This window comes from Hemitrygon akajei, chromosome 17 (genome assembly GCF_048418815.1).
Source record: "Hemitrygon akajei chromosome 17, sHemAka1.3, whole genome shotgun sequence".
Lineage (NCBI taxonomy): Eukaryota > Metazoa > Chordata > Chondrichthyes > Myliobatiformes > Dasyatidae > Hemitrygon > Hemitrygon akajei.
In genome coordinates this window covers 44,787,316-44,811,185 of record NC_133140.1, presented here as the reverse complement: position 1 = coordinate 44,811,185, position 23,870 = coordinate 44,787,316, and the positions used below count along the sequence as shown (strand labels likewise).

Sequence of the window (23,870 nt, the reverse complement as noted above, 5' to 3'; positions counted from 1 at the left end):
CACACATCTTTGGCGGTTCGCTTCTTTCACTAATGTTTTAAGCTCTGTATCGTTTAAGTGGGGAATTTCACTGCCGTGTTTCTTGAACTGTATGATGATGAATGGTCATGACTGGGCTTGGGGATTGTTGCCCCTTCAACAATTGAACAGAAATTGATCAAGGTTTACTCTGGTAAAGATAGTGCCTGTGTTTAAATGCTCCTTCGGTTGACATCTTCTGGATAGATCATGAAACCATATATTTCACTTCTTTTATGTCTTTTACATTTGTTTTTCGACTTGTATGTGATTCTGGAGCTGCTGGAGCTTGTGATTGGCAATTCGGAGATTGTTTGGGTGCTCCAGCCCTCCGCCGTCTCCGAGAGGATTCTAGGAGGCTGAGGCAGCGTGAGTGAACCTCATGGTGTGCAGGCTGCAGGACAGCGCACGAGCTGATGTTTGACTCCATTTCGCCGATTAAAGTGACGAAGGCACTTGAAACATCAAGGCAAATGCCGAAGTTTGGAGATCGTTCAGGTGTTCTGGTGCTCTGCAGTCTCTGAGGGGATTCCGGGAGACAGAAGCAATGTGTGTGAGCCTATTAGTGGGCAGGCTGTGGGATGGGACACAAGCTGACGTTCGACTCCATTTCACCGATTAAAGCTTCCATTGTGTGCCGATTAAAGTGACGAAGGAGACTGGAACATCAAGGTAAATGTGGAGAATGAGCACCAACTGCCTGTCTTTTCTTCACTCTGTACCAGAGAGGGGAGATTCTGCCACTCTGCCTGGAGAGTGTTGCCCACGTTTTCTGCATTTTGGGTGTGGACTTGGACTATAGACTTTTTTCAGTCTTATAGTTCTTTGTATTTTTGTGCTTTTCACCCAATCTTTCTCATTTTTTTGTGTGGGAGGGAGATTTGGGGGTCAATGTGCCAGTTATGTTTTTATTTTTTTTTGTGTGTGCAGACGTGGAATTTAGGGGTTGATAATCATGCTGCCTTTCTTTTTTTTCTTGGCTTCAAGAAGAATTTCAGAGTGTATACTTTGATAATAAATGAACCTTTGAACCTTTGAAATTGGTTAGGCTTAATATGGGTCAAAGGGAAATGCATCGTAACTGACACATCTAAAATGCACCTGCTTGGGCAAGAAGCACGTATAATAATCACACTGCAGTCATACTGGAGGGAGCTGATGCTGTGATTATTTCTGCTTGCATATAAAAGATGAGACATTTAGACTAGGTTTTAAAATTTTGAAGAACTTTAACAATGTGATTAAGAAAAGGCTATTTCTTTGGTTGGAAACTGATGATAAAAATTTATCACTAAGAAGTAAGGAGAGAAGGACAGGGAATGTTTGCAGAGCCTGTTTTACTTTGGGAATAATTAAGACAATAGCTATCACAATTTTCAAATGGGAAGGAGATAAATACTCGAATCTGATGAAGATAAAGGCTATGGGAGAGAGCACACTGAGAGATTAGCTCAGCATCACCAGAGCAAACAGCTGACACTGACAGGCTGGGCTGAGTCTCTCTCATATTGTAAATTTCTAATGTTCTGTTAGGTCTGCTACACCTTGAGCTTCCCAAGCAGTAGAATCACAGCAAATCCAGACAAAGCTCTCAGTAATCCACTTCTCCAATTACTTCCAACAGTGAATTGCTAGCAGAATGATCTTTCCACGTCTCTTATTCATTAAAGAGACTGTGAATATTTTTCTAATAGTTGCAATCATCGTCAATGCACTATTAACACTTGTAATGGCAGAGTCTCCCTGTTATTTTAATCTTTAAGCATAACTTCTTCAAAATTTGCTGCAGGTGAGGGCTACACAGGTGTGAAACAGCAAATCCTGATTGGTCACAAACAAGAGGAAATCTGCCGATGCTGGAAATTTGAGCAACACACACAAAATACTGGAGGAACTCAGCAGGCTAGGCAGTATCTATGGAAAAGAGTACTGTCGATGTTTTGGGCTGAGACACTCCAGCAGCACTGGAGAGAAACGGGTGCTGAGTTCTGAGTGGAGGGCCTTTGATCTGGAAACATTCTGCCAGTGATGCTTAACCTACTAAATGATTCCAGTGCTTTATCTTTTTTGTAACATGCAGATAATGTAAGCTGGAGAAATATTTACGTTAAATAAAATCACACTTGGTTAACTTTCTCTCTTCATTATGAACTTCTAGACCTGAAGTGTGAGGACTCTTGTTAACAGCCCCAACAGCAACAGACTTAAACATTGACTTGCTATCATAGGCTAGGAACTCAGATGTTTTGATGTTGACCTCAGCACCTTGAGTGAGACACAGTAGGCAGGAAGGAGCCAGCTCGAAGAAGAAGGTGGTAGGAACGACAAACTGGAAAAGCAGTGGCAACTTCCTGGGGTGAGCTTTGTCAAGAATGAGTTGGTATCATGTCTCGGTAACTCTCCCTGTGTGATAATTGAATGTTCCATGACACTACAGCTCACCCTGATGCAGAACCTTTATGCTGTGAAGAATGGCTCCGAATTCCCAACCCTGTAGGCTTCATATGGTGCCAAACAGCTCATTTATTCTGACCTTTAAAAGTCTTGTCCTGTATCCCAGAGGGAGACAAACTGTTCCTTCTTGTCACCATCAATGCGAAATGGTTCCACCACAGCATAATGGTTAGCACAACACGATTACTCCTTGGGGCATTGGAGTTTAAAGTTCAGTTCTGGTGCTATCTGTAAGGAGCTTGTATGTCTTCCCTGTTACCATATGTCTTTCCTCCAGGTGCTCCAGTTTCTTCCTATAGTCGAAAGGTGTAGCAGTTAGTAGGTTAATTGGTCGTTGTAAAATGCACTGTCATTAAGCTAGGGTTAATTAAATGGGTGACATGGCTCGTTGCGCCAGAAGGACCTGTTACACGTGTATCTTTAAATAAAAGATTATATAGCAAGCCATATATAATGGAAGCAAGGAAATCTAACTCCGAAGGATTTCTCCTGACAAAATGCTTGAATCATTTCTCACCTAAGAGATGAGCACAAGACTTCACGTTAACTCTTCTAGTTTGAGAAATGATCTTGATGTCCAAGTGAAAGATTGCCAGTTTTCTGCATTACCCGCATCATAACAAGCCAGATTGTTGGACTGAGCACAGATTAATTCATTTTTGTTATCTTGTTTAGCCTGTCCCCATGTAATGGAGTCAACAGAAACATTGCAACAAGAAAATCAATGCTGAGGATCTCATGGATTCCACAAAGAAAACTTTCAAAGTGCTTATGATTCAGCATACAGGAGGGAGATTGAAAATCTCGATGAAGGATGCCACAACAGAAACTCTCACTCAAGGTCAGGAAAAGCAAAGAGCTGTTTATTGACTGCAGGAGGAGCAAACCAGAGGCCCATGAACCAGCTCACATGAGGGGAACTGAAGGTGGAGGGGGTCAGAAACTTTACATTTTTTGGTGTTATCGCTTCAGAGGATCTGCCCTGGGACTGACAAGTAAACATTGCAAAGTGGGCACTCTACTTTCTTAGACACTTGTGCATATGCGGCCTGTCATCCAAAACATTGAGAAACATCTATAGATGCACAGCGGAGAGTATCCTGACTGGTTGTATCAGGGCCTGGTATGGAAACACCAATGCCCTTGAACAGAACAGTCAACAAAAAGTAGCGAATATAACCCAGTTCATCACAGGAATAATACTACAGCCCATGATCTCTTCACACTGCTGTTGTTGGGAAGGAGGTATAAGACCATAAGGTCACACATCATCAGGTTCAAAATTCAAAGTAAATTTATTATCAAAGTATATATGTGTCACCATACACAACCAATGTGCAAAAGAGAACAAACTGTGCAAATACAAAAAAAATGAATAAGCAATGAATATCGAGAACATGAAATGAAGAGTCCTTGAAAGTGAGTCCATAGGTTGTGGGAACAGTTCAGTGATGGGGTAAGTGATGTTATCCTCAATGGTTCAAGAAACTGATGCTTGAGTGCTCCTGAACCTGGTGGTGTGGGTCCTGAGGCTCCTGTATCTTCTTCCTGATGGCAGCAGCGAGAAGAGAGCATGGCCTGGGTGGTGGGGGTACTGATGATGGATGTTACCTTCCCGCGACAGCGCTCCACGTACGGTAGATGTACATGTGGGGAGGGCTTTCCCCTGACGGATTGGGCTGTGTAGGATTTTCATCAGATAACACCTTATAGACATCCTAATGACAAGACAAGCGACAAGTGAGGTTTATTGTCATTTAACTACATACATGTGCATAATATATATAATGTATGTAGAAACAAGACTTTTCTTTGACCCAGGGTTCAAAGCACATAACATATATAACATACGGCAACTTATGAAGGTAAAGATAAAATCTACAGATCAAACACGCATAAGGAACAAACTAAAATGCACTAATATTAAATATTGAAAGATACGGAACAGATTAACCAGTGACACTTCGAATACAATGTGGCTAGGAGTTCAGAAACCTAAGGGCCCGGGGTAATAAACTGTTTCTCATCCTGACCGTTCTTGCATTTATGCATCATAGCCTCCTGCCTGATGGTAGAAAGTCAAAAAGATGTTGGATGGATGGGTGGGATCCTTAATAATACCAAGGGTTCTGCGTATGTAGTGCTCCTGATAAATGACCCTGACGGTTGGTAGGGAAACCCTTATGATCATCTCAGCTGTTCTCACAGTGCTTTGTAGGGACTTCAGGTTCGAAGTTTGACTGCTCCCTCACCAGATGGAGATGCGACTAGTCAGGATGGTCTCAATGATGCTCCTGTAAAACACAGTTAAGATGGTAGGTGGGAGCCTTGCTCGCCTCAATCGATGGGGAAGAATTGGAGGCTCTGCTGTGCCTTCTTGATCAGGGAAATGACATTAAGGGACCAGGTGAGGTTTTCTGTGATGTGAACTCTCAGGAACTTGGTGCACCTAACTCTTTCCCTGGAGGAGCCATATACCTGCAGAGGGTGATGGTTTGTCTGTACCTTCCTGAAGTTCACACTGATTTCCTTTGTCTTGTTCACATTCAGGTTTAGGTTGTTCTTCTCACACCAATCCACCAGTTGCTCCACTTCCTGTCAATACTCCACCTCGTCATCGTCTTGATAAGACCCACCACTGTTGTGACATCCATATATGTGATAACACGGTTTGAGCTGGATCCTGTGATACGGTCATGCATCAGCAGTGGGCTAAGCACACAGCCTTGGGGAGTGCCAGTGCTCAGAGTAATGGATGAGAGACGTTACTGCCCATAAGGACTGACTGTGGCCTTACTGTTAAGAAGTCCGGTATCCAGTTGCAGAGGGAGGTGTTGAAACCCAGCGAGGACAGTTTCCCCATCAGTTTCAGGGGTGTGATTGTGCCAAATGCTGAACTAAAGTCTATAAACAGCAGTCTGCCATATGAGACCCCATTTTCCAGGTGACTTCCAGCCATAACATCCTATCGTGTTCTGAACACCTTGATGAGCCTGGGGTCCACCAAATCAGCACCTGGGAGGAAGATCTTGGCTTCTCCAGAAAACACTAGAAATGGTTTGATGAGAACATAACAAATGTCAGCATCGCAAAAGTCAGCTTTCATTAATTTGCAATAATTTCTGCCTGTGATATTTCTATCTCAAAGTTTATTAATAAAATATGTGGATTTCAAGACAATATAGTTTTTACCATGCTGCATGCAATAATGTTTTTCTGAAACACACTCATGCAGAATACACCATTTTGTATCAGTAAACGTGCCACTAAAGGGGTGTGTGAGTAGCTCAATTGATACTTTAAAGCACATATTAGTTTCCCAATGGATGACTAGTCTCAGGGTCATTAACATAACTAAAGGAAAATACAAGCCCTAATTCTTTTTTCCTGTGCTAATCATCTGAAGCCCATTATGTATCCTGCAATTTTACAGTGTCTGCTGACACATACCCTTGGGCAAAGAAACATAATTTCACAAATCTGCAGCATTTAAAGGAAGCATGAAAAGAAACCTAATTTCACCGCATTTGGTCCGCAAAGCATCATGTTACAAAATTTCTTTTTCTTTTGGAGAAGTAGTGTTTCTGTATAACTTGTTCTGCTGAGCATTGAACATCAGGTTTGTACCGAGACTCAATGTATAGATATTATCAGGAAGTTACAACAATAAAAAGACCAAGTAGCTACTTTAGAAGGTCATGCACCTAGGCTTCACAATCTTGTGCCAATCTGAACTTCAGAGCTAGATTGGCATGGCCGTATTTTCTGTGAATAGTTTTGTGTTTTTCTCCATAACCAGCAGCTTCCAGGGTTCTCGTCATTTCCTATAATTAAATTCTTTGAGTGGTGTGACAATATTCCATTAATAATTACAATTACAACAAAGTATTTTAATAGCGCAATTTAAAAAAATCCTAGTGATTTAATCACAAGAGATGTCATTACTTAGATAAAGCAGTTTAATGTTTCACAGCACTCATATATGTTTGGTAAGGAGCACATGAGGGAAAAATCAAGATTTCATCAAGCAGTCAGGGCAGACTCACAAATAATCATTAATAGGGAGAAATAATAAAAGAACTACCACACCCTGGTTATAGCAAACAGATGATGTAAAATGACAGCTTGCAATTGTTTTTAGTTTCTAATTGAATCTGTTTGTATGACAGTGTTCAAAGACAGCAGACATGGATTTTGCATCCTGCTGATTTTGGTCAGGTACTGAGGCATGAAAATGATGCAGCAATGATGTACTGATGTCACTTAACCCATTTACATCGCATTTACACCGAGTCTTAATCACTCTAATATGAAACAAGCTTTATGCTCTGCTGGTTGTTCTCAGATTAGACTTAAAGCATCCAGCGATTCCGGCTTGTGACTTTGATGCAGCTGGACGACACGGTAGTGCCGAATGGAGATTGGCCAGCAGCTCTGGACTTCAGGGGAGATGCCAGCACACTTGGTCGCAGCGAGTTCTCTGGTTCCAACAGGTGGTGTAAATGGGTGTCTTCTATGTTTTTCTTGTCATCACAAGCCCAGTTTGACATTGGCAATGCAAAATATTGCAAGTTTGGCTCTTTGGTTCATTGGCGAGACGGTTGGCGGGCAGCTGCGTGGCCTCGGATGTCGCATGGACCAGACTGTCATGCCGCCCCGTAGCCTGTTGCAGCCATCCGGGGGAGGAGGCCCTGGAGATGGTGTAGGAGAGAATAGATGTGCGGTGGGCATGCTGGGTTAGGGGCTGCCCCTTGCCAGCTGGCTCCACCATCAGAAATGACTCTCCAGTTTTCGCTCGCTGGAAGACAAGCTCAACAGCTTTCGTCTGCGGCCAACCCAGCGTGAGATGAGGAACTGCTGTGTACTTGTTCTTGCTAAAATGCGGCACCAGGACAACGTCCCATGCACCATTAATCTTCAAGCCATGCCACTCAGGGATTGTGCTAATATTAATTTTTGCTACTGTATGTATTATCGTGCCTATTGTAAGGTTTTTGCAAATAAAACAACATGAGGCATTTTAAATTTAAGAAAAACCATAGCAATTCATTTATTGAAATCCAAATATCTGAACACAAAGCACAGTAAAAGTACTTAATGTAATTACATAATCACTTCAAACCCATCTCTTAAAGTGAATCCCAACTCAATGTTGGTGGTTGTGAATTATGTATATTTCCACCAATTACATTACCCTACACAGAATTAACTAAAACCAGCATTGTGAACCTGTTTGAGTTTGGACGTTCTGCCTGGCTCGGGTCCCACGTTCCATGGGTGGAGGAACAGCAGGTGCCTCTGGCTCATCCTGAGGTGTGTTGACACACTCATGGTCATGTTGTGATGGCAGGGACAGGGAAGGGGACTCTTCCAAAACTGGGTGGGCTGGTTGAAGGCATTCAACTGAAACACAATTTACTCCTCTTCTCTATGATAAAAGGCTTTTCTCTCTGTTCCAAATTGTGGAACAGGCCATCGTAAGGGGGCCTAAAGGGGATGTTGGTGTGCATCATGATGGACTAAAACAAAAAGGATAGAATGTTAGTCAACAGGATCCCAAGAGAGCCATAGGTCATGATGGGAAGTAGGAATAGATGCAAAGGAATTAAATTTACCCCCTCAATAAATTCAGGATGGAATGCTGTTGACAAGCTGACCAAGCAGTCATCAGGAATGAAATCACCCGGCACTCGTAACATCTGTCTGTAGACTACCCCAGCCGCGAATTACTGCAAGTCCTCTTTTGGAGCTGTTCTGAGCCCCAGCAGGACCTACGGGAGATGATCATGCCAACACTCATCAGTCAGGGAAGCCCTCAGAGCATTTTGTAAGGAACAGTGAAACCACTCGCATAGGCCATTGGACAGTGGGTGATACACCATGGTGTGAAGTAGCTTAATGCCAAGGTTCTGGGCCATCGCAGCCCAGGGGTCTGATATGAACTGGGGATGGCAGTCAGAGGAAATATTGGATAGGATGCCAACCCAGGTGTTGATGAATGCCCAAGCCACATCCGCGGCCGTAGTCGGTGCTAGGGGGATGACCTCTGACCACCGGCGGTACGGTCCACCATGGTAAGGAGATGTGTGAAATGCAGAAAGAGGGAAGAGGACCAACAAGGTCCTCCTTGACATGGTCAACCATCGCTCAGGGACCTTAAAAATTGCCAATGGTGCCTTTATATGACAGTTAATTTTTGTGCTCTGCCACTTCACACAGGCTGAACTCCAATCATGCACGTCCTTCCTAAGGCCATGTCACACAAACTTTAGTGCAGCCAATTTCTGTGAGGCCTTCTGGTTCAGATGAGAAAGGCCATGTATAGAGATAAAAACAGTTCACCTCTAATTTATGGGCATGTGGGGTGAGGGCAACTGGCTGAGAAAAACCCCAGCTTTCCTGAACTTAATGTCAGCCAACCACAGGCCCATGACTGCTGTTCCATAAGCTTGGACCTCTTGGTCAGCAGCTTGGTCGGCTGTCATGCTGGCATAGTCAACCCCTATGTGTATGGCCTCAATGGCTGGCTGTGAGAGGTAAGCACCCATGGCATTACTTTTCTCATTGATATGTTGTACATCAGTTGTGAACACTAATATGTAGATCAGGTGGTGTTGCTGTCGTGCAGACCAAGGGCCTGATATTTTGGCCATCACATGCACTAGGGGTTTGTGGTCAACGAACGTTGTGAAATGGTGACCCTCTAGAAGAAAATGAAAATGGCAGGCAGCCAGATAGAAACAGAGGAGCTCGCGGTCAAACGTGATGTATTCCTTTCAGGCGGACAGTGGTGTTGGCTGAAGAAGGCAAGTGGCTGCCACATGCCTTTGACCAACTATTACTGCAGAGCACCCACAGTATAGTCTGAAGTATCAGTAGTAATGGCTGTAGGTGCATTGGGAAGCAGATACGCCAGTAAGGTTGTGTTGGAAAGGGCTCAGTTGGTATCATCAAATGGCCTAGTCACCATGACATAGAAATTCACCATACCTAAAAACTCCTGGTCGTTTTTTATCCATAATAGTGGCTACTTTTGATGGGAGGGATTTCATACCTTCTGCGGAGATGCAATGGCTGAGAAAGTCAATGGTTGACAACCCAAAGTGGTATTTAGCAGGGCTAATAATCAATCCTTGTTGGCTTAAGCACTAGAAACATGTGTGGAGATGAGATATGTGTTCGGAGTTGGATGCATTGGCGACAAGTATGTCATCCAGGTAAACAAAAAGAAAATCTAAGTAATACAGAGTCCATCAGCCATTGGAAAGTCTGTAGTGGTACACGCGCTTGACAGAGTTGTTGTGGGGAACTTATTGGGGGAGCACAAGCCGGCAGTTTTCAAGATTGACTAACAATTCTTGGGCACACAGGATATCTGCACAGAGCAGAGGTCTAGCCACCTTATCCAGGACAAATTTCCATGTGTAACATTGCCCCCAAAGCAGAGTGTTACCCATCATGTCCCGTAAGTCTGGATCCTGCTGCCACTGGCGGCCTCCAGAAAGAATTTGTCGCTCTTTGTCTTCTCATCAATAGGCGATGCTGACAGCACACTCACTTGAGCACCCATGTCACTCAGGAAGTGTGGCCCTGAAAGGGAGTCTGTAATGAACAGTAGATGACCCTAGCAGCTGGAATCCAGAGTGATCACAGATCTCTGATGTCCTCACAGTGGTCAGAGACCTCTGATGTCCTGATGTGCTGGCACTGTTGCATGTGCAAGGCGGTCAGCATCTCTTAGCGTTCGTACAAAAGCGAGCGTGGAAAAAAACACAGACCTGGCGTTGTCTGTTTCACAGCATTAGTTAGTAGTCTGTTTTATGTGAATATGTTAGAATCCTCACTGACTGGGCTTATTGAGGCAGGGAAAAGAGGAAGAATTATGTACTGCTGCCTGACTGACTGTGGACTATCAGCGATTTTAGCAAGCTCCTTATGGTCCTTTAGAGGTGCATTAGTGAGGGCTATGTGAACTTGATCAGGCATTTGCTGCATGAAAAATTCTTTAAAAATAAAACAAGGTTGGTGATTTCCCAGGAGAGATAGCATGTGGGGCCATTAGCTTTAAAGACCTAGCATCACTGATGCTGGGCAAGGACAGCAACTGTTTGGAGTGCTCAGACTTTGATAGTCCGAAAGTCTGTAAAAGGTGAATTTTCAGTTCAGGTGGGTGGTTTAATAGACTCAACAATCTGACAGCCGTGGAGCTTTTGAGTGATGCTGCCACATAGTAGAACTTGCTGTTGTTGGCGGAGATTTCTTGCAGCGCGAACAGGGCCTCAGCTTGTACAAAGAACTTCCTAGAGGTGTTCGATGATAGTACGCAGGAGAGTCAATCAGCCAATGACTCTGGAGGAGGTGACTGATTCTATTCGTTCCTGTGACATGAATAAACCTCTTGGAAGTGATGGCTTACTGGCAGATCTGTACTTGGCTCTGTGGGACAGGGTGGGTCCAGACCTGCTGGAAGGGTATAATACAATGGTTCTGGTGGGCAGCATGTCAGTCTCTATGAGGAAGGACATTATTACAAGCAGAAGGGGAAGACAGAGGATATCAGAAATTTGAGACCTATTTCACTGTTGGCTGTGCACTGTAAAATCCTGTCTAAGGCCACTTCCAGCCAAATCAGATCTGCTCTGAGACAGGTGATCCACCCAAATCAAACCTGTGCTGTTTCTGGCAAGAAAGTCTCTGGGGTAGCTTTGTGCTGCTCAGGGATACCATCACCTGTGTGAAGTACAGAGGGGTGGATAACTGCCCTTAGTGAACTTAGACCAGGGGAAGGCCTTTGACAGGATATCACACACATACATGATGGTTGTGCTCTCCCAAATGAGTTTGGGAAGGAAATCAGAAATTGGATTCATTATGCAGTCCAAATAAAAGGGTGAGAGTTCAGTAGCTTCCCAATTAAGTCTGAAATTGGACAGGGTTATCCATTCTCCTCTGTTATGTTTCTGTGATGTATAAAACCCTTTGCTGAATCCATCAGGAAGGCCAAGAACATAAGGGGGTGATATTGCCAGGCAGTGGAGGCACACGAAACAAAAGCTCCCTGTACATGGATAATGTCACCGTCTTCTGCTCGAATCCATGGTCAGTTCACAGATTGATCAGAATATGGCACCAGTTTAGATTTCCGTCAGGGACCAGAGTCACAGCAGGAAGAACGATACCAGGCTTTCCAGTAACCTGCCCGACTGATCCAACCATCAGGTCTGTCTCCCAAAGCTGCCGTTGATCTGGTTTGAAGAGGCTGAGGTGTGTTACAAGAATTGCCTGAAGTGCATTGAGATGTTAAAATAAAAACTAGGTCTGTGGATAGTGTTCTCTGTCAATAACTGGGAAGTACTTGGTTATCAGGTGCAATGTGCTGACACCTGTAACCCTAGCAGTTGCGTATCAGAGGGCTCTCTGACCTATGGGTTGCTTTCAGGGACACACAGCAAGTGCTTCTGGAAGGTCACCATCACCATGAAGGATGTCCTTTGCTCTGCTCCAAACTTGTCGGTCTTCCAGCATTGTGTAAGGGAATGCTGTAGACTGGTGCAGTCCCGGCTACAGGAATACGTGCCGAGGGATTCACTGAAGCTCAGTGTAGCCAATGCAATGGCTCTGTGGGGAAGGAATACAGTCTTGGCTCCTTCTGCTACAACATTTGGTGGGGCTAAGTTGAGTGGAGAAACCCATCGAAGAATGAAAGGGGTATCACCTGAGGGAGCCGCATGAGAGGCAACAGTGCTCTGTTTGTTTGTGTGCTTTCTTTTCTCTTCATAATTTTGTACTACTGAATGCAAATATTACTGATGACCAAACATTACCGGTCTCCTTCAAAAATTCAATCGTTCCAACAGCTACTGACATTTGGAGAACAACTGCCAGGCTTTCCAATATTTTCTTTGTCGAAAAAATATTCCTGGTTTCTGTCCAAAATATCACAGTTCTAAATGAAAGATTATAGTTCTTTATTCTAGATTGATTCACTAAAGGAAATCTTTCATGTCATCCTTAGTCTTTGGTTAAGTCACTTCTCAACTGTTTAAACTCAAGGAAATACAAATGAAGTGTAGATAACATTTAACCCCTTATGTCAGTATAATGGGGAGGGGGGGGCGTGTTTCTGAGTTCGAAAGTGCACTGTATGAGAAGGATTTGGGTGCCCTGGTAGACTCATCATTAGCAACATCTAGACAATGCACAAAAGTGATCAGGAAGGCTAACAGAATGTTGGGCTGTATAATGCACTCAGTGGAGTTCAAGTCGAGAGACATTCTCCTTATGCTGCATAGTGTACTTGTGAGGCCACACTTTGAGTAACTGTGTGCAATTTTGCTCTCCATATTTTGTGAGGGATGTGAAGGCACTGGAGAGCGTTCAGAGAAGGGTGACTAGACTCATTCCAGGTCTTCAGGGTATTAGCTATGAAGAAAGATTGAAATAATTAAATCTTTTTAACCTAAGTAGATGTAGAATGAGAGGAGACATGATAGAAGTGTTTAAAATCATTAAGGGTATAAGTAAGGTGGATGCCAGCTGCTGCTTCGAAATTAATCCATCAACAAGGACGCGGGGCCATAGATGGAGACTGGTTAAAGGGAGATTTCAGACTAACATCAGGAAGCATTTCTTTACACAGCAAGTTGTGGACACATGGAATAAACTACCTAGCTGTGTAGTTGAGAGTAGTACCTTAGAGACTTTCAAATCTAAATTCGATAGCAATTTCAAGACATTATGTGAATAGGAATTTGGCAAGCTTTGTTAGGCTGAATGGCCTGTTCTTGTCAAAAACTTTCTAATATTCTAATGTTCAAATGTTCTAATTATTATAAATCAGTGGTTCACACTTTTCCAAAGGCGATAAGGAAAATTTGTCTGGCCATGATGCATGGTGTAAGTGAAAATAGGAGCTATTACTGGTATGGATTTGCAATAAGTATGTTTCCATAACAGAATTGGGTTACAGCATTATTGCTGGATTAGGGAGCACAGCTGCATTGGTTATAAAATTCAAAGTTCAAGGTCAATGTAAATTTATTATCGAGTTACATATATGCCACCATATACTACCCTGAGATTCATTTTCATACGGGCCATTCACAGTGGATACAAAGAAACACAACAGAGTCAGCGGAAAACTACACAAAAGGACGGACAAGCAAACAATGTGCAAAAGGAGACAAAGTGTGCAAATACAATAAACAAATATATAAACAATAAAGAAAGAAAAAAGAAATAAACACAGAAATGAACAAACAAAAAAACAAATAAATAAATAATATTGTGAGTACCATTCAAAAGGGTGAACACATATAAATCAGCTGGCTGAGTACTCCAGACCTGTGCTGATTAACTAGCTGGAGTGTTCATTGACATCTTTAATCTCTCGCTTCGGCTGCCTGAGCTACCCACCTGCTTCAAGCAGGCTTCAGTTACACTGTTGCCGAATAGGAGCGTGGTGACTATTGTCCAGTGATGAAGCACTTTGAGAGGCTGGCGATAAAACATCTCAACTCCTGCCTGAGGACAACTTGGATCCACTCACAACAGGTCAACAGCAGATTCCATTTCAATGGCTCTTCATTCAACACTGCAACATCTGCACAGTGAAGGTGTGTACATCAGAATGGTCTTCATTGACAACAGTACATCATTCAATAATTTCATCCCCTCAAAACTAGCCAATAAGATCCTCAATAGCTCCTTGTGCAACTAGATCCTTGACTTCCTCACTTGCAGACCCCAGTCAGGTCGGATTGGCAATGACATCTCCTCCACAATCACCACCAGCACAGGTGCACCACAAGGCTGTGTGCTCAACCCCCTGCTCTATGTCCACTATACTTATGAGTGTGAGGTTAATCACAGCACTGATGACATATTTAAGTTTGCTGAAGAAACCGCTATTGTTGGCTGAATCAAAAATGGTGACAGATCAGCATATAGGAGGGAGACTAAAAATCTGGAAGAGTGGTGGCACAACTTAATATCAGCAATATCAAGGAGCTGATTATTGACTACAGGAGGTAGAAACCAGAGATCCATGATCAGAGGTGGAGAGGGTCAGCAACTTTGAATTCCTTGATTTTATCATTTCGGAAGATCTGTCCTGGGTCCAGCACATAAGTGCCATTACAAAGAAATCATGACAGCGCCTCTACTTTCTTAGAAGTTTGTGAAGATTTGGCACATCATCTAAAACTTTGACATGCGTCTATAGATGTGTGCTGGAGAATATAATGAATGGTTGCAGAATAATGAGTGGAAACACCAATGACCTTGAATGGAAAATCCTACAAAAGGTAATGGATAAAGCCCAGTCCATCACAGGTAAAGGCCTCCACAGCATTGAGAACAGCAACAAGGAGTGCAGTCGCAGGAAAGCAGCATCCATCATCAAGGGCGGCCACCATCATCGCAGTCATGCTCTCTTCTTACTGCTGCCATCAGCAAAGAGCCTTAAGACCCCACCCCACCAAATTCGGCAACAGTGATTACTCCTGTTCCATCAGGCTCTTGAACCAGAAGGGATAACTTCACTCAACTTAAATCATCCCAGCAATGAACTATTCCCACAACCAGTGGTCTCTCTTCCAAGGACTCTTCATCACATGTCCTCAATATTTATTGCTTATTTAATTATAATTATTATTTTGTTTCTTTTTTCTTTCTGTATTTGCAGATGTTGCTGTCTTTTGTATATAAGTTGCTTGTCCATTTTGCATGCAGTTTTTCATTGATTCTATTGCGTTACTGTGAATGCCTCCAAGAAAATGAATCTCAATGTTGTATATGGAGACACATATGTACTTTGATAATAAATTTACTTTGAACTTTGAAACTGATGGTGTGGGTCCTGTACCTTTATCCCAACAACAGCAGCAAGAAGAGATCATGGCCGGTACTACTTTTCATGCTTTGGACTGGGCTATATCCACTACCTTTTGTAGGCTTTCTGTTCAAGGATATTGGTTTTTCCATGCCAAGCTATGAAGCAACCAGTCAGAATACTCTCCACTGTGCATATATAAAACTTTGTCAAAGTTTCAGATGACATAACAAATCTAAAAGGTTCAAAGGTTCAAAGCTTCAAAATATATCAAAATATATAACTCTGAAATTCCAGATAGCCACGAACACCAAATCGCCCCACCCTACACTAAAGACCTAACAATAAGGCAAAAGGTGTTTTGACTCCTCAAATCCCCCTCCTCAGCACTCAAAAATATGAGAAAGATTGGGTGAAAAACATAGAGCATCGAATATTAAAAAACCTATAGGACTGAAAAAGAAGTCTATAATCCAAGTCTATATTCATATCTTTATCCAAAAAGCTGACAACCTGAGTAACATTCTCCGGAAATTTGAACGTGTCTAAGAAAGCAGAGTGACTTATTTGTAATATTCATGTGCTGGTCCCAGGTCAGATCCTCTGAAATGATAACACCAAGGAATTTAAATTTTCTGACCCACTCCACCTCCAATCCTCTGGTTTCCAACTCCTGTAGTCAATAATCAGCTCTGGTTTTTCTGACATTGAGTGAGAGGTTGTTGTTGTGGTACCCTTCATCCAGGTTTTCAATCAGACGGATGGACAGACAGACAGACATACTTTATTGATCCCGTGGGAAATTGGGTTTTGTTACAGCCATGCCAACCAAGAATAGTGTAGAAATATAGCAATATAAAACCATAGATAATTAAATAATAATAAGTTAATCATGCCAAGTGGAAATAAGTCCAAGACCAGCCTATTGGCTCAGGGTGTCTGACACTCCGAGGGAGGAGTTGTAAAGTTTGATGGCCACAGGCAGGAATGACTTCCTATGACGCTCAGTGTTACATCTCGGTGGAATGAGTCTCTGGCTGAATGAACTCCCATGCCTAACCAGTACATTATGGAGTGGATGGGAGTCATTGTCTAAGATGACATGCAACTTGAACAGCATCCTCTTTTCAGACACCACCGTCAGAGAGTCCAGTTCCACCTCCACAACATCACTGGCCTTATGAATGAGTTTGTTGATTCTGTTGGTGTCTGCTACCCTCAGCCTGCTGCCCCAGCACACAACAGCAAACATGATAGCACTGGCCACCACAGCTTCGTAGAACATCCTCAGTATCGTCCGGCAGATGTTAAAGGACCTCAGTCTCCTCAGGAAGTAGAGACAGAATCTACCTCCTGTATACCAATTCATGGCTAGTTTTGATTCAGCCAACAACAGTGGTGTCATCAGCAACTTCAAATATGGCTTTGCAGCTTTTTGGGCATTTGTTACAGCGCACTTGTGAAAACCAGTTAGAAAACCCTTTTAACTCTGTGCTTTGAAAGGTAACTACAGCATGTACTGCTATAACACAAATTTCTGTTTTGCAATTTTCCTTAGGAATTCAATAATCACATTATCGGCAAGCTACCTATATTCATGCTATGTTATGTTGATCCTCCGGAACTGAGAACTGGAAGCTGATGCTATCACAGCCATTTAGTGCTCGAAGGTAAGTTTCTCTGCCATTTCCTGTGATTCAAGAAAACTCTCAGTACTCACACCCCTCTCTACAGCGGAAACTGCGAACAGTTTCATAATCCTGAAAGTGCGCATCACACACATAATCACATGGTCCCAGTACACATCCTACACAGTCAAAAAGGCTCACTAATGCCTCTGCTTTCTGAGGAAGCTGAAGAGAGCTGGATTTTGCATGTCCAGATGTGCAGTAGAGAGCATCCTGACAAAGTGTATTACTGCTTGGAACAGCTGGAACAGAAACTGCACTGTGGCAGACAGGTCAGATCTACAATGGGTAGTCAAAACTGCCTGGTGCATCACTAGCACCAGCCAACTGCCATCTTGGGCATATTTAAAGAAAGGTGCCAGAAAAGGGCCAGTAACATCATAACGGACCACACACACACACACACACACACACACACACACACACACACACACACACACACACACACACACACACACACACACACACACACACACACACACACACACACACACACACACACACACACACACACAAAGCTAGACTGGACTGCCAACACAGATGCCTTGTGCAGGAAGGCACAGAGTCGACTGTACTTCCTTAGAAGGTTGGCGTCATTCAATGTCTGTAGTGAGATGCTGAAGATGTTCTATAGGTCAGTTGTGGAGAGCGCCCTCTTCTTTGTGGTGGCATGTTGGGGAGGAAGCATTAAGAAGAGGGACGCCTCACGTCTTAATAAGCTGGTAAGGAAGGCGGGCTCTGTCGTGGGCAAAGTACTGGAGAGTTTAACATCGGTAGCTGAGCGAAGGGTGCTGAGTAGGCTACGGTCAATTATGGAAAACTCTGAACATCCTCTACATAGCACCATCCAGAGAAAGAGAAGCAGTTTCAGCGACAGGTTACTATCGATGCAATGCTCCTCTGACAGGATGAAGAGGTCAATACTCCCCAATGCCATTAGGCTTTACAATTCTACCGCCAGGACTTAAGAACTTTTTAAAAGCTATTATTAATGCTGTTTGAGATAGTGATTTAGATGCATATCATATTTTTTTACTGAGTTAAGTATTGTATGTTATTAGTTTTGCTACAACAAGTGTATGGGACATTGGAAAAAAAGTTGAATTTCCCCATGGGGATGAATAAAGTATCTATCTATCACACACACACACACACACACACACACACACACACACACACACACACACACACACACACACACACACACACACACACACACACACACACACACACACACACACACACACACACACACACACACACACTTCATGCACTGTTCATCCCACTCCCGTGACAAAAGAAGCTAATAACATCCACATCAGGACCATAATACTTATTGAATTACTTTACTCAATTAGTAAAGCGGATCAACACTTTCATCCACTAACTCCACCACTACTTTGTTACTGATTGTCAGTCACTTTATGTACAGCCTAATAGTGTATGTCTTTGTGAACTTACAACCAATCTATGTATAAAAGCTATCTTAGGTATTTATATTTATTGTGTTTTTATTATTATTATTATTATTATTATTATAATATTCTTTATCTTTTGTGTTGTTTTTGTGCTGCATTGGAATTTGGAGTAACAATTAATTTGTTCTCCTTAACACTTGTGTAAAGGAAATGATGTAAATCACCTTGAATCTTGAATCTTCAGTAATTAATGCAAAACATTGTTCTCTAGCTGTGGTGTGCATGGGCTCACAACAACTAAAGCATTACTCACTCACTTCTGAATTCTCACTCCTTGAGATAAGGGGCAATATCCAATCAGAATTTCAATTAATTTTGCAGCTATGGATTTCTGGTAAATTGTTGGATGGTTATGCAAATTTATTTGCTTCTCTACAGTTCCTCATTTTGGGATTCAAGTGCGTGACATTACATCTCCCCAGAATGAACTTTATCTCTCATAATAATGCTCAACTAACCAGTCTTTAATCTCTTGCATATGATTGACTGTTGCTCCTAAGTATGTCTCAAATATACACTTGGATATATGACTTTCTGTTGCTTTACCTAAGTCTTCAATATAGTTCAAGGCAGGGTATCTCATAGCTAATAGCTGATTAGGAAACTTATATCAGCAAGTAATATGATATTCAACTTTTTCCCTTTTTGTCAATAATCTCTTGTGCAGAACCATTTGAAGTGCCTTCTTGAAGCCAACATTTTATAACGTTACCAACATTTTCTGGAAATAAATTAGTCAGATATGATTTTGACAAGAAAACCCTTGCTAACTTCCTTTGCTCAACTGATATTGTTCAAACTCTGCTCAACAGATTGGGACAAACCCCACTTGGACTACTGTGCTCAGTTCTGGTCACCCTCACTACAGGAAGGATGTGGAAACTATAGAAAGGGTGCACAGGAGATTTACAAGGATGTTGTCTGGATTGGGGAGCATGCCTTATGAGAGTAGGTTGAGTGAACTCGGCCTTTTCTCCCTGGAGTGGCAAAGAATGAGAGGTGACCTGATAGAGATATGTAAGATGATGAGAGGCATTGATCGTGTGGATAGTCAGAGGCTTTTTCCCAGGGCTGAAATGGCTGACACAAGAGGGCACAATTTTAAGGTGCTTGGCAGTAGGTATAGAGGAGTTGTCAGGGGTAAATTTTTTATGCAGAGAGTGTAGAGTGCGTGGAATGGGCTGCTGGTGACGATGGTGGAGGCAGATACGATAGGGTCTTTTAAAAGACTACTGGATAGGTACATGGAGCTTAGAAAAATAGAGGACTATGGGTAACCCTAGGTAATTTCTAAAGTAAGTACGTGTTCGGCACAGCATTGTGGGCCGAAGGACCTGTATTATGCTGTAGGTTTTCTATGTTCCGATATTGGTCTAGGCACTCCCTCTGTACTAGTGGATTCCAGTAATTTTCCTAACACTGATGTGAACTGATGTTTAGGCTACTTTGTTTCTAACTCTTGTAAGCAGTAGAGTGAGGTTTGGAATTTGTCCATTCAAAAAACAACTTCTGAATTTGCAGAGATATGACAAATTCTAACCAATGCTACTGGAGTATCTTATCCATTTCTCTTATTAGAGACCGTCAAAGCTGTATATTTGTCAAGTCCATCATTTGCTCCATAACCATGTTACTATAGATCCTCTGGGCTTTTGGCCTGGCTTTACTGCTGGGATCTTTCCGTGTGCCTCCACTGAAACAGCCAATACAATGGCACTCACACATAAGATTGACACTTTCATATTCAACATTACAGTTTTGCCACTTTCATTTTCTTAAAATACTTACTGTATATAAATACTCTGCTATTGGCTTTAGTATATGTTCCACATTTGTTTTTACTGCTTTTGGCTTCTTACGGTTTTCCTTAAACAGTATGAGTCCTGATGAAGGGTCTCGGCCTGAAACGTCGACAGTGCTTCTCCCTATAGATGCTGCTTGGCCTGCTGCGTTCCACCAGCATTTTGTGTGTGTTCCTTATACAGTATATTGGATTTTCACTTTTCCTCGCATTTGGAATGTTTTCCTTTTAGCTCGTTTTCTCCTAAATTTAACACTTTATTTTATTACTTTCTGTTCTCTTCCTTAAAATTAATATCGTTATAGTTAATTATCCATTCTTCACGAGTCTAGTCTTGTTTGGACATAAATGCCAGTTTCACCTGTCACTTGCCAACTTTGCTCGTTCCTCTTTCCCCACCTTCTTATTCTGGCTTCTTTCTTCTTCCTTTCCAGCAAGTGCTTTGGCTGAAATGTTGACTGTTTATTCCCCTCCATAAATGCTACCTAACCTGCTGAATTCCTCCAGCATTTTGTGTGTGTTGTTCTGGATTTCCAACATCAGCACAATCTCTTGTATTGTCCTGTATAATGTTGAAATATCAATTTGTAAAATGTCGAGAGATTCACTGAGCAAGAAGACAATCTATAATTTCTGAATCTGTGGATTTTCTTCACTAGTCTAATGAAAATTGATAGAATACTTTGCTTGTGCTTAATGGTAATAACAAAACTTTTGGACTTAGGATTTCAAGATGAAGTAATCTTGTTTTAACATGAAAGTCAAACTGAGGCCCAGAAGGGCCTGAGACAGTAGTGGAGTCACAGTCCAGCAGGTAGGTGATTGTTCCAAAATATTTAGTCATCCTCTTTTATCTTCAGCAGCAGATCTTTGTCCCAGTTACGCAATTCACCTTCCTTTATTGTACGATGACAATTATGTTTCCGTTTCTTTAACTCTAGTGAAAATTATTTCAGGTACTAAGAACTTTAACTCCAGTGTATCATCTTTTTGAGAAGTGATGTGGCAAGAGAGATGTACTATTCAATAAGCTTCAAGACCTTGGCCTCAATACTTCCTTGTGCAACTGGATGCTTCATTTCCTTACCTGCAGACCCCAATCAATTCAGAATGGCAAAAGGATCACCTCCACAGTCTCCATCAGCACAGGTGGACCACAAGACTGAGAGCTTAGTGCCGTTCCCAACTCGCTTTATATTTATGTGATTTAGATGCATATCATATTCTTTACTGAGTTAAGTATTGTATGTAATTAGTTTTGCTACAACAAGTGTATGGGACATTGGAAAAAAGTTGAATTTCCCCATGGGGATGAATAAAGTATCTATCTATCTATCTATCTATCTATGACTGCATGGCTAAGCACATCTCTAATACCATTTTAAAGTTTGCAAATGACACCACTGTCATAGGCTGAAACAAACATGCGACGAGTCAGCATTTAGGAGGGAGATTGTAAATCTAGCTGAGTGGTGCCATGACAACGTTCTCCTACTCAATGTCAGTAAGAACAAGGAGCTGATTATTGACATCAGGAGAAAGAAACATGAGGACCATGAGTCAGTCCTCATCAAAGGATCATAGGTCGAGAGAAACACAGAAACATGGAAACATAGAAAACCTACAGCACAATAAGCCCACAATACTGTGTTGGACATGTACTTATTTTTAGAAATTACTTAGGGTTACCCACAGCCCTCTACTTGTCTAAGTTCCATGTACCTATCCAGGAGTCTCTTAAAAGACCCTATCATATCCTCCTCCACCACCATCGCTGGCAGCCCATTCCAATCCCTGCATAGAAAACTTGACCTTGACATCTCCTCCGTACCTACTGCCAAGCACCTTAAAACTGCACCCTCCCGTGTCAGCCATTTCAACCCTGGGAAAAAGCCTTTGACTATCCACACAGTCAATGCCTCTCATCATCTTACACACCTCTATCAGGTCACCTCTCATCCTCTGTTGCTCCAAGGAGAAAAGGCCGAGTTCACTCAACCTATTCTCATAGGGCATGCTCCCCAATCCAGTCAACATCCTTGTAAATCTCCTCTGCATCATTTCTATAGTTTCCACATACTTCTTGTAGTAATGTGACCAGAAATGAGCACAGTACTCCAAGTGGAGTCTGACTTGGGTCTTACAAAGCTGTAACATTACCACTGGCACTTAAACCCAGTCCCACAATTGATGAAGACCAAAACACCGTATGCCTTCTCAGCCTGCACAGCAGCTTTGAGTGTCCTATGGACTCGGACCCCAAGATCCCTCTGATCCTCTACACTGCCAAGCGTCTTATGATTAATACTATATTCTGCCATCATACTGGACCTATCAAAATGAACCACCTCACACTTACCTGGGTTGAACTCCATCTGCCACTTCTCAACCCAGTTTTTCATCCTATTGATGTCCCACTGCAACCTCTGACAGCCCTCCACACTATCCACAACACCCCCAACCTTTGTGTCATCAGCAAGTTTACTTATCCATCCCTCCACTTCCTCATCCAGGTCATTTATGAAAATCACAAAGAGTAGGGGTCTCAGAACAGATCCCTGAGGCACACCACTGGTCACCGACCTCCATGCAGAATATGACCCATCTACAACCACTCTTTGCCTTTTGTGGGAAAGCCAGTTCTGGATCCACAAAGCAATGCCCCCTTGGATCTCATGCCTCCTTACGTTCTCAATAAGCCTTGCATGGTGTACCTTATTAAATGCCTTGCTGAAATCCATATACACTACATCTACTGCTCTTCCTTCATCAATGTGTTTAGTCACATCCTCAAAAAAATCAGTCAGGCTCGTAAGGCACGACCTGCCTTTGACAAAGCCATGCTGACTACTCCTAATCATATTATGCCTCTCCAAATGTTCATAAATCCTGCCTCTCAGGATCTTTTGCAACAACTTACCAACCACTGAAGTAAGACTCAGTGGTCTATAATTTCCTGGGCTATCTCTACTCCCTTTCTTGAATAAGGGAATAACATCTGCAACCCTCCAATCCTCTGGAACCTCTCCCATCCCCATTTATCTGATCTGGTCCCTATGACTTATCTAACTTGATGCTTTCAAAAAGCTCCAGCACATCCTCTTTCTTAATGTCTATACGCTCAAGCTTTTCAGTCCGCTGTAAGTCATCCCTACAATCACAAAGGTCTTTTTCCACAGTGAATACTGAAGCAAAGTATTCATTAAGTACATCTGGTATCTCCTCCAGTTCCATACACACTTCTCCACTGTCACACTTGATTGGTCCTATTCTCTCATGTCTTATCCCCTTCCTCATCACATACTTGCAGAATGCCTTGGGATTTTCCTTAATCCTGCTAGCCAAGGCCTTCTCATGGCCCCTTTTGGCTCTCCCAATTTTATTCTTAAGATCCTTCCTGCTAGCCTCATAATTTTCTATATCTCTATCGTTGCCTAGTTTTTTGAAACTTTCATAAGCTTTTCTTTTCTTCTTGACTAGATTTTCAACAGCCTGTGTACACCACAGTCCCTGTACCCTACCATCCTTTCCCTGTTTCATTGGAATGTACCTTTGCAGAATGTCATGCAAATATCTCCTGAAAATTTGCCACATTTCTG

The 23,870-nt window shown here is 42.5% G+C and overlaps 1 long non-coding RNA gene across 2 annotated transcripts in view; it reads left to right on the top strand.

Annotated features, from left to right (window-relative positions):
• The window catches only part of LOC140740655 (uncharacterized), a 74,581-nt gene extending 57,655 nt beyond the window's left edge, over window positions 1–16,926 (top strand). Inside the window, exon 3 of one of the 2 annotated variants that reach the window (XR_012101898.1) lies at window positions 16,863–16,926. This is a non-coding gene — a long non-coding RNA (uncharacterized lncRNA). Of the gene's footprint in view, window positions 1–1,807; window positions 2,352–16,862 lie in introns of those variants that run through there. The other variant, XR_012101897.1, reaches the window with a different exon arrangement.
• Window positions 16,927–23,870: the final 6,944 nt, after the last annotated feature.